This window comes from Xiphophorus hellerii, chromosome 11, assembly GCF_003331165.1.
Source record: "Xiphophorus hellerii strain 12219 chromosome 11, Xiphophorus_hellerii-4.1, whole genome shotgun sequence".
NCBI lineage: Eukaryota > Metazoa > Chordata > Actinopteri > Cyprinodontiformes > Poeciliidae > Xiphophorus > Xiphophorus hellerii.
In genome coordinates, this window is record NC_045682.1 from 5676827 (window position 1) to 5686805 (window position 9979).

Consider the following 9979-nt stretch of genomic DNA (forward strand, 5'->3'; position numbering starts at 1 on the left):
AGTCGTCATGAAAGTTCGTCTTGATCAGATCCTCTTCTGAGAGCGAGTCCAGCACCGACCATGTTAAAGAAAATAGAGCAGAATAGAAAAACTTTTACTGTCCAACAATGGAGAAAATCAGGAGCTAAACTAACAATGTGACACACAATTAAAGCAGTTAGGTTCACATAAAGATAGAAGATAAAATATGTAAAAACAGTAAAATTCTGTACAGTAACGGCAAAAATTCAACGCAAGTACAGTGGAGTTATTAAAAGTAGCATATAAATAGTATACTCTACTCAAACATAATGTGCAGTAAGGTATGTTAATTGAAAAAATATTCAAAACTCAGAACCAGAAAGGAAATAACATATTTACTGATAACTAGCTGGCATTTGTATTTCAACAAATGTGGCTTGTTGAACCAAGAGAACTTCAAGACTATTTACCAGAGTCTTCACCTTGAGTCAAGAACTGCACATTTTTCCCACATGAAAAGCAGATCACTTGAACTGTCCCCAGATTTTGACCACAGAAGTTGCAAAACATGAAACATGGTCACATAAAAAAGGCACAATTGAAACCAGATATTTATACACCAAGGAAAAGATACAAACTTCTCTCTCTGTCTGTATAGATAGATTGAGATCTACATGTTACATGTTATTATATGATAAAAAGATTGAGATAAAAACATGTATTATTTGGTAATGAATTCATAATATATTATCTGATGATATTTTCTGCACAGAACTCGTGGCCATTTAAAACCAGACGGTATTTGGCAGCAGTTAAGCTAAATAAATGTAATAATAAAGGAATGGTGGATAGAAAAACATTCTAAAACTTAATGTTTCTTCACATATTTTGTAGTTTTGTCTGTGGATTTGCTCATAATTTTTGAAATAAGACAAAACAAACATAACTTTTCAGCAAGACATAGCAGCTTTTTGAAGGCAATATTTCCTTAATATTGATGAAAACGTAAAAGTTCAAGAGGCAGATGACATTATTTCCAAACTAAAAATAAAAAAATATATCAGTGAAACTAGTTTTGTAGCTTTTGCAAATCAGTCATATGCCGGGCATTACTAGATGATAGATGTGGCAATGTTTCTATGGCACCAAAGAACTGAAGCTACACTTATAACACCTTACAATGACTTATATCAAGATCACAATTCAACATTAAAATATTAACACATGTTATAATTGTATATATTAATATATTTTTTGCCTTGTAAGAGTGATTTGTAACTGAACTATGTACTACAATACAAGGTGCCCTGCATGAATCTTTTACTATTTAGCTGGTGCAATTAGCAACTTCTGTAGTCCAGTTTATCTCACGCACCAGCGCGTGCATCCGTCATTGAGCCTACGTCAATGAACGTCATGGAAACGCACCAGCGCGTGCATCCGTCATTGAGCCGTCATGGAAACAACGTTAGCGTCGGTAACCCTATAAATGACGCGGACCTTCTGAAATCTTTCCCTTTGCTACGGGACTTTTGAAGGAGACGCCTGAAGGAGCATAACGCCTCGGAAGGTTTGAACCTAGTGAGAAGTCTGCTTTGCAAAACTTGCTAAAGAAGCACTTGCTGAAATACGCACTTGCTGAAGAATCCCACAACCCGGGAAAGATGGATCCTGGCCAGGAGAAGAACCAGCAGGGTGATCAGCTGGAAGGTTAATATCATTCTTCTACTATTTTAATAAACAAAAACAAGTTATTAGTAAAATAATAATGAATCGTTTAGTTTATTTTGTGTTTGTGTGCATTTCTTTTAAAGAAATACTGCCTGCTGTACAAAAAAAGACAAGTAGCATTCTTGCTAGCGTAGATGTTTCTTAACTAATGAGCCTTTTTCTTGACTGAATTTCCAGGAAATGTCAGGAATGTTAAACTGGTGTAGTGATTTAAGAAACATATGTATTTAATTATAGTCAAATTAGTTGAATTAATGTCAAATTCGTGAAAAATTAGCCTGCTCGTGACCGTTATTTTTTGAAAAATGCTCTGTTCCACTCAGTTTCCATGGATACGCCAAATAAAATACATTAGCTATTTCATGTTACTTTAAAGATAAACATTTAACAACACGTATTTTCCCCTTTGATAGACTGTAATTTAATTGTTTAGTTTTGCTATTTTTTAAAGAAAGGAACATGTAGACCTGTTTTTTTAAGCATATGCTAAAATGTGCAAATTGATTGAAACAAAGGTGCTATAATGAGAGTCAGGTTTAATGACTTTGTGTTGAATGCTTTATTAACGCTGGTGTTTGAGAATAACTGCTATGCTGATTTGAAAAGAAAGAAGAAAGAAAAAAACAGTAAAATTTCTGTCCAGTTGTTGGAAAATTAGCTTGTTTTTGACCGTTATTTTTTGAAAAATGCGGTGATACACACTCGGTATCCATGGATACGCTGAATGAAATGCATTAAACATTTAATATTACTTTAAAAAGCATTTTTTAAAAAGATATTTTCCCTATGACAGTCTATGATTTGATTGTTTAGTTTTATTATTTTTTCAAGATAAGGACATGTTGATCTGGTTTTTCTTTAGCATAGCCAGGAATGCTAACATGGGTGAATTGATTTAAAAAAGCTAAAATGATGCTATTTAATCTAAGAGTATCAGGTTTGATGATTTTGTAGTCCAATACTTCAAAATTTTGTTGACTTCTTTGAAAAATACAGCTTTAATAGGTCTGTTTTGCATTTGTGGGATGAAACAAATTTGTGAGTTAATTTAAATGGTTTTGTGACTTATGTGTTAGCTTATTGAAATTTGTGGATAAATGTGTGGAATGTTAGCACTAGTGTTTGGGAAAAAAATGTTATGCTGGTTTGAAAAAAAAAACAAAACGGGAAAATTAGCTTGTTCTTTATTTTTTTAATGTCCTGACAAAACATATTTGGTTTCCATGGCAATGACATCAGACTTGTAGAGGTTTATTAGGACACTCAAGGACAGTTTACATAAAATCAGTAATTTCTATTCATGCACACGTTCACACACTGATGAACATGAAAAGCTAATAGATTGTAGCCACAGCTGTTTTATCAAGCCATTGGCCCTTCTGACCAACACCAGCAGGAAAGGTGGGAGAAGCGTCTTGACCAAGGACACAACGACAGAGGCGGGCCACTGCAGGGCAAACTCCTACACCTGTTGCCCCAGTAATAAGCATTGTGTGGGTGTGGGTGTGTGTGTCGTAGTGATCATCTATCAAAGCTGATTTTCAAATACAAAATAATAATTTTTATGTGAAAATCAAATCAGCTTTTATGACTTTGGTGTCCAATTCTTGGCAAACTCTTTGGATACGTTGCTTGAAATAAAATCTTACTTGAAGATTAGAAAAGTTTTTGATATATATTTCTATTTATCTTTTAGATATTTTAGAAATATATTTCTCCTGTGTTATTACTAAATAGTTTAGTTTATATTTTTATTATTGTTCAGTTTTATATTTCTAAGAAAGAGAAGTTTTGAATAATTAGTGGTTTACGAAATGCTGTGTTGGTTCCTAGCATATTTGGAGCTGTAATATATTTTCACGCTGACTACGTTTTCAGAAAGAGTCAGCAATATTAATAGTGGTGTGGTGATCGGAAAACCTATTATTTTAGTTTGAGAGAATTACTTTTGGAGAATCTTGTTGATGTTCTTTCTCTACATGGAGATGGTAATATTGACAGAATTCAAATTCAAAAATACTTTATTAATCCCAAAGGGAAATTAAATGTTGCTGTAACTCATTAATTAAGCTTCTTCAAAGAATTATTGTACGCTGAAAGATGGTCACGATTGTCCTTATGTATTGGATTTGGAGCAATATAATTGTGAACATTCATCTGAGTTTATTGCTGGGTTGTGTGCAGCCATGATCTTCAGACTGATGTAATGAATTTCATAACACTACCTTCAGCCATATCTGAGCCATTTGGAGTAATACTAACATGTGATAATAAGACTTCGAGGCATCATGCACACATAAGGAATGCAGGTTAATATCTTAATTATTTTGTCTGGTCTATCTCCAGACAAAATATAATGGCCATTTTAACACTGGATATGGATTTCTAAACCAGATAAACAGTTTTATTTTTGTAGGAGCCCCTTTTTACTGGAAACGGGCTGGAAATTTGTGTCGGACTGTTTATTTAGATCCCCAGTGTTTAGACTCTGATATTTACAGATGACCATTTCTGCTGTTGACCATATGTAGGAGTATATAGGTATTTATTCATACTGTAGGATTTACTGATGGGGTGTCAGAGAAGCTGTGGTTGTGGTTCTGAAAACTTGTGGAGCTCAGAGGAATTGAATCTAATTAACTACAGTTAACATTTTATTAATTTAAAAATGCTAATGGAAACATATTAATTATTTTTCAATTCTTTTATAGTATTAAATTTATGTAAGCAGTACTTTAAGTTTAATAGTAATGAATGGCTCGTGTATCTTGTTTTGGCTATTAAGATAAAACAGATCTGTTCATCAGCACCAAAGATTTGTGAGAATTTAGGAAGGTAAACTGAGTAACTTGTTGCAGTGTCTTATTTTATTCACACTAATGGTATGTAAGATTAAAGGTATTTTATTAGCCATTAAAAAGTCCTCAACACAGCACATACTTGTTTAATTCATATTTAGACATTCTCAAACCTGGGCTGGTGTATTTTGGTTTTTCAGTGTTCTCTTTAAACATCGCTTTGGATTTTTGTCAAGGTCTTGATAATGAACTATAGTTTTTTCATGTTTTCCTTCACAGCTCATAGTGTAGAGCTTCCAGGAGATGGATCCCCAACGTTGGAGGAACGTTCAGACGACGGTAAGGATCTTGGTAAGGTGTGGTCAGATGTTGTCCCTCAGATGTCTGACAACGTGGTTTCTGGAAGTCATGGCGAGGCGTCGAGGTGTAGTTCACCTCCTCTGTCTGAGCCCATTTGGAGTCCAGATGACTCCAGACCTATTGGTACTTCACAACGTCATCAGGTAGGTTTGGTAGGGGATGTGGCTCGTGTGACATCTGGGACCAGCGTAAACAGAAAGAGGCCAAAGGACAGTGACTCTGAAGAGGAGCCCCCTGCCAAGAAGACTAGGGAGAGTGATGTTGATGAAGAGGAGCTCCCCTCCAAGAGGTCCAGGAACAGCGATGATGAAGAGGAACCTCTTCTCAGTCCCTCCACAAATACTTTGCGTGAGGATCCCGTTCAGTCATTTCCACTCTCCATTCCCTCGCCCATGACATTCTGGCTGGATCACATTAATTCACCCTTCAGTATTTCACCTCACAGTGCATGTGAGGATCCCGTTGCTGAAGTGGAGCTCCCCTCCAAGAGGTCCAGGGAGAGTGATGTTGACGAAGAGGAGCTCCCCTGCAAGTGGACCTGGGATAGTGATGAAGAAGAGGAACCTCTTTTCAGTCCCTCCACAAATAGGTTTTGTGAGGATCCCGTTCAGTCATTTCCACTCTCCATTCCCTCGCCCATGACATTCTGGCTGGATCACATTTATTCACCCTTCAGTATTTCACCTGAGAGGGCATGTAAGGATCCCGTTCCGTCATTCCCTGTCCTCTGTCCCCCACAATGGATGATGCATGAGGATTCTTCTCAGTCATCCTCTGCCTCCAGTTCCTCGTCCATGTCATTGTTTGGGGATCACCTTTTTTCACCCTTCGGTCTTTCACCTCAGAATGCATGTGAGGATCCCATTCTGTCCTCCCCTGTCGTTTGTCCTTCACCACCAACATACTGCAAAATTCCAAGTTCATCATTCCCTTGCATATGTGTCTGGATGAAGTCTCAAATGGACAAAGAAGAGGAACCTATACCTTCAACATCTGGGATTGGATCTGACAGAATTAGAGGAAGAGTGAGTTCCAGACAAGTGTTTTTTAGACCTCAGTACGACTTGTCAGGTGATGACTCTGATTAGAGTGGGATCTTGAAAAACTGAAGACCTACCTGAAAAGTCCCATTAGGAAAACGTAATTTCTCTGTTGTTTTTGTTAAAACCAATGGCTTTCTAGCAGGACCGAGGATGCCTTAGGTAGCGTCTTGCACCGGGGCTTTTCTTTATCCCGCTGCTAGATTTTTTATGTTATGTTAGATGAAAATCTTTAAGGATAAAAGAAAGAGATAAATATTTGGTTAGGGCTTGGTCCAGTGAATTGGACCACCATAGATACAGTTTATTCTGAGGTTCTGGTTCATGGTCCTCACCAGTCTCCAGACTGCAAGCTGCTCCGTCAGTCCCAGTCAGAGCAGCTCGCAGTGAGACTGCTTCCTCCAAGATTCCCCTTGCGGTTCTGTCTCTGTTTTCCTCTCTACTCTCCCATGTTTCAGGGTGTAATCGCGGTGTTTCCCTCCACAATGCTCTCTAAAATTGTTCTCACCTGTTCCTCCACTAATCCAGTTTCCCAGTTTTAATCTTTCAGGTTTTAGCTGCTCATCGCTGGACTCTTTCGTCGTTGTCCATGTGGTTCCTGTCCTTCTGGTTCCTTTCTTGTAAGTTCTTGCATTCCACAACACATAATACTGCCTGCTTCCTGCTGGCATTGGGGACCATCAGCTTTACTAAATAAACATAGAAATAAATTCACTATTAGTAGAAAGATGAACTATTAATCTCATAAAACAAATAGTTTATATGGCCATATTCATGTGTTGCAACACAGAAAGATCCCAAAAAGAGAATAGACATTAAAAAATACAGACACTAGTCTCTGATCCCAGGTCCAGACTTCTCAGATCTCTGATGTTCTGATCATCCCAGGTTGGATCTCCTGAGCCTGGATTCCTCCACCTTCAACACCACCAGTCAGGAGGAGGAAGATAAGAGAACCCAGTTGACAAAAAAAGTAAGAACATTTATATCTACACAACATAACTAAACATTTCAGATGGAGCTGCGTAGAGTTGAGCTGAAAGCTAGAAACTGGTTCTGTCTGCTGTCCATGCATATTTTCCTCTTTAACTCTGTTGTCTTTTCTCTTTATTTCATTTCTCTGTCAACTCATGTCACATGACTTGAGACTTGAGTTGACCAACAATTAAAGAAGAAGACCTGCTCCACCTGGTAACTTACTGGTGTAACAAACTGTGGAAAAGGTGAGGACATGAAGATGACTTGATCAGAAAGTCTCTTTCAATCATCTATTATTTAGACAGAAATGAAGGAATGTGTGTCTGATCATGTGTTGATTCTCTAGCATCACCAACAGCACTGGACCAATCAGGAGAGAGAAGACACAGAGGACTTAGGAGACAGAAAAAGATTTAACAGGGGGACACCTGAGGACGTGTGCAGAATAAAGAGACAGAGATCATGTGAAGTGTTTCCTCGTCAGCCTGTAAACCTCCACCTACACACCACCAGTAAGGTGGAGGTAGATAAGAGAACCCTGTTGATGAAAAAAGTGAGAAAACTTATTTTTACCTGGCTAACAATTTTAAATATGGATAAAATTGAGGTCAAATTTCAAAACTGTTCTTTCTTCTGTCCATGTTCTCTTTTTTAACTCTGTTGTCTTTTGTCTTTATTTCATTTTTCTGTCAACTCATGTCACATGACTTGAGTTGACCAACAATTAAAACAGAAGACCTGCTCCACCTGCTGCTCTACTGGTTGTAACAGATTATGGAAAAGGTGAAGACATGATCATGACTTGATCAAAACGTCTCCTTCAATCATCCTTTATTTAGACTGAATGTGTGTCTGATCATGTGTTGGTTCACTAGCATGACTGAAACTAGTCAACAGCACTGGACCAATGAGGAGAGAGGAGACGCAGAGGACTGAGGAGACACAGGAAATCCTGCTGGAAATCCAGAGAAGTTTCCTGATCCCATGACGATGAGTTGATCAGATACGGTGACCAACAGGTGCCAACGTGCAGCAAACAGGTGAAACGGCACAGAAAAAGTGAAACTAAAAGATCTTTTTACATTTCCAAACTGAACTTGCTTATACCATCACTGAAGCCAAAAACATGTTTCCACCATTTTTTCAAGTGACAAGTTGACTAGTCAAGGGACAAGTGTGTTGCTCCATAGATTAATTTAACACTGAAACCATTTGTGTTTTGTGTTTAAAAGACGATTCTACTGTGCAGGATAAATCAGATGTTTACTGAAGAGGCAGTATTATGTATTTTCCAGGCACATAGTGTCATGTTATTGCACAATGAAGTACCTCTGTTAACTATGTTAATTAGTTACTACTTTGTTGCAGTTAAAACAAGCGAATGTAGGGTAAGAATCCACAATAGCCAGCAGACAAATAAGTAAGACCCTGATTCAAGTGCTTGACTTGAGTTAGTGGATTTGCAATATTACCTGTGCTAAACAAAAAACAAGATTAGAGATATACATTTTTATGTGTGACTGTAAAACACATCCATTTAATATCATGCTCTTTTTAGCATCATTAAAGTGATGGTTGTTCTAAATGTTTTCTAGATTCAAGGATGGCCTTTCAACCCTGGATGTCATTTATGCTTTGGAGCTTCGTGCTTCTGTGTTCAGGCCCTTTATGTGCACAAGTGTGGAAAAGCTGACATCAGAAATGTTTGAGGAAATCTTTGAGGTTCAGCTCAGCGAAAAGGGCAGCACCAGACGACAAGAAGAAACCAGACTGCTAGGATTCTCCTAGAGACGGACCAAACCTCGCTTTCCTGTTCAAACACTATCAAAATACCAAAGCCCAAGACATACGATCAGTTCCAAAAGAGACATGAACTTCGGGATACAAAACTCTTTGGACTTCAAATACAGAATCACAAAACTCAAATGTGGATGTTGGCCTGTGAAGGAAGATGTTAACTTGTGAAACCTGCTCTGTCAAAGTTCTCACTCTGCTGCGTTGTGGTTGTTGGACACACACCTTTGAACTTTAGACTCGTTCATTTCCGAGTCTTGTGTAGTTTTCCACATAGGATTCCCAAGTCATGGATGCACTAGGCCACTGTCTCTGGAGGTCCACAAACTGTCCCTAAAGACGGTCATGGCCACATTGACTGCTGTTTGACTCGGTCATAAACTGTCCCAATTCCTCCTGGGAGTCTGGGAACCCACAGTCTGTTCTGCCAAACCGAGGAGTAAAATACGCACAGGACGCATAGATTAGTTATATATTTACATTTCTTCATTCAACTGTCACTACCAACTGTTATGACTATTGTTGAAAACTGTTGTAATGCTCGATTGTATTTATGTCATCAGAAATTGTTACAATAAAAGTGACATACTATTATCACATGGCTGATTTTTTTTGTTTTGACAAATTATTTTTGAAAGCTGCCAAACAGGCAACAAATTAACCAGATGTTAATTAAATAAATGAAAAAAACAACAAAAAACCTTGTTAGGTAGGTGGTACATGACATCCGGTTTACCAGTGAGACTGTTAAGCAGGTCTGATGGTATTTGTAGTCCATCTTTCCTTGCTTTCATCGATGTCACATTGCAGCAAACCCATGAACACAAACCGCACTAAACACATCTGCTCATGACTGCCACTAAAGACGTGTCTCTGCTTCAGATCATTCATCAGATCATCCAGAACTGGGACTAACAAACCAAAATGAAAACAAATTAAGGAAACTTTCAGAGGAGACACAAACAGTCTAGAATGACATCATTGGTTTCCATAAAATAGATAATTTCTTAAATTTGCTCTTTAAAGAATGAAGGCTCATTTGAACATTATGAATTGTTGGCAAGAAATCCAGAACTTCTGCACGACTGCAGCCGTCATGAAAGTACGTCTTGATCAGATCCTCTTCTGAGAGTAAAGGCAAAAATTCAGCTTTTTTAAGTCAATATTTCCTTAATGATGAAAACGCAAAAGTTCAAGAGGCAGATGACATTATTTCCAAGCTGCAAAAATGAGAAAATATATCAGTGGAACTAGAAATGTTCTATTTTTGCGGTGGGTGAATCTTATTTTCTCATCATTGCAGAGTTGAGTTTTTGC

At 37.7% G+C, this 9979-nt stretch overlaps 1 long non-coding RNA gene across 1 annotated transcript; it reads left to right on the forward strand.

The window, feature by feature from the left end:
* The first annotated feature begins 7768 nt into the window (after positions 1-7768).
* On the forward strand, positions 7769-9361 carry LOC116728692 (uncharacterized). The gene is made up of 2 exons (XR_004341017.1): positions 7769-7908; positions 8464-9361. It is a non-coding gene; the product is annotated as an uncharacterized LOC116728692 (long non-coding RNA).
* Positions 9362-9979: the final 618 nt, after the last annotated feature.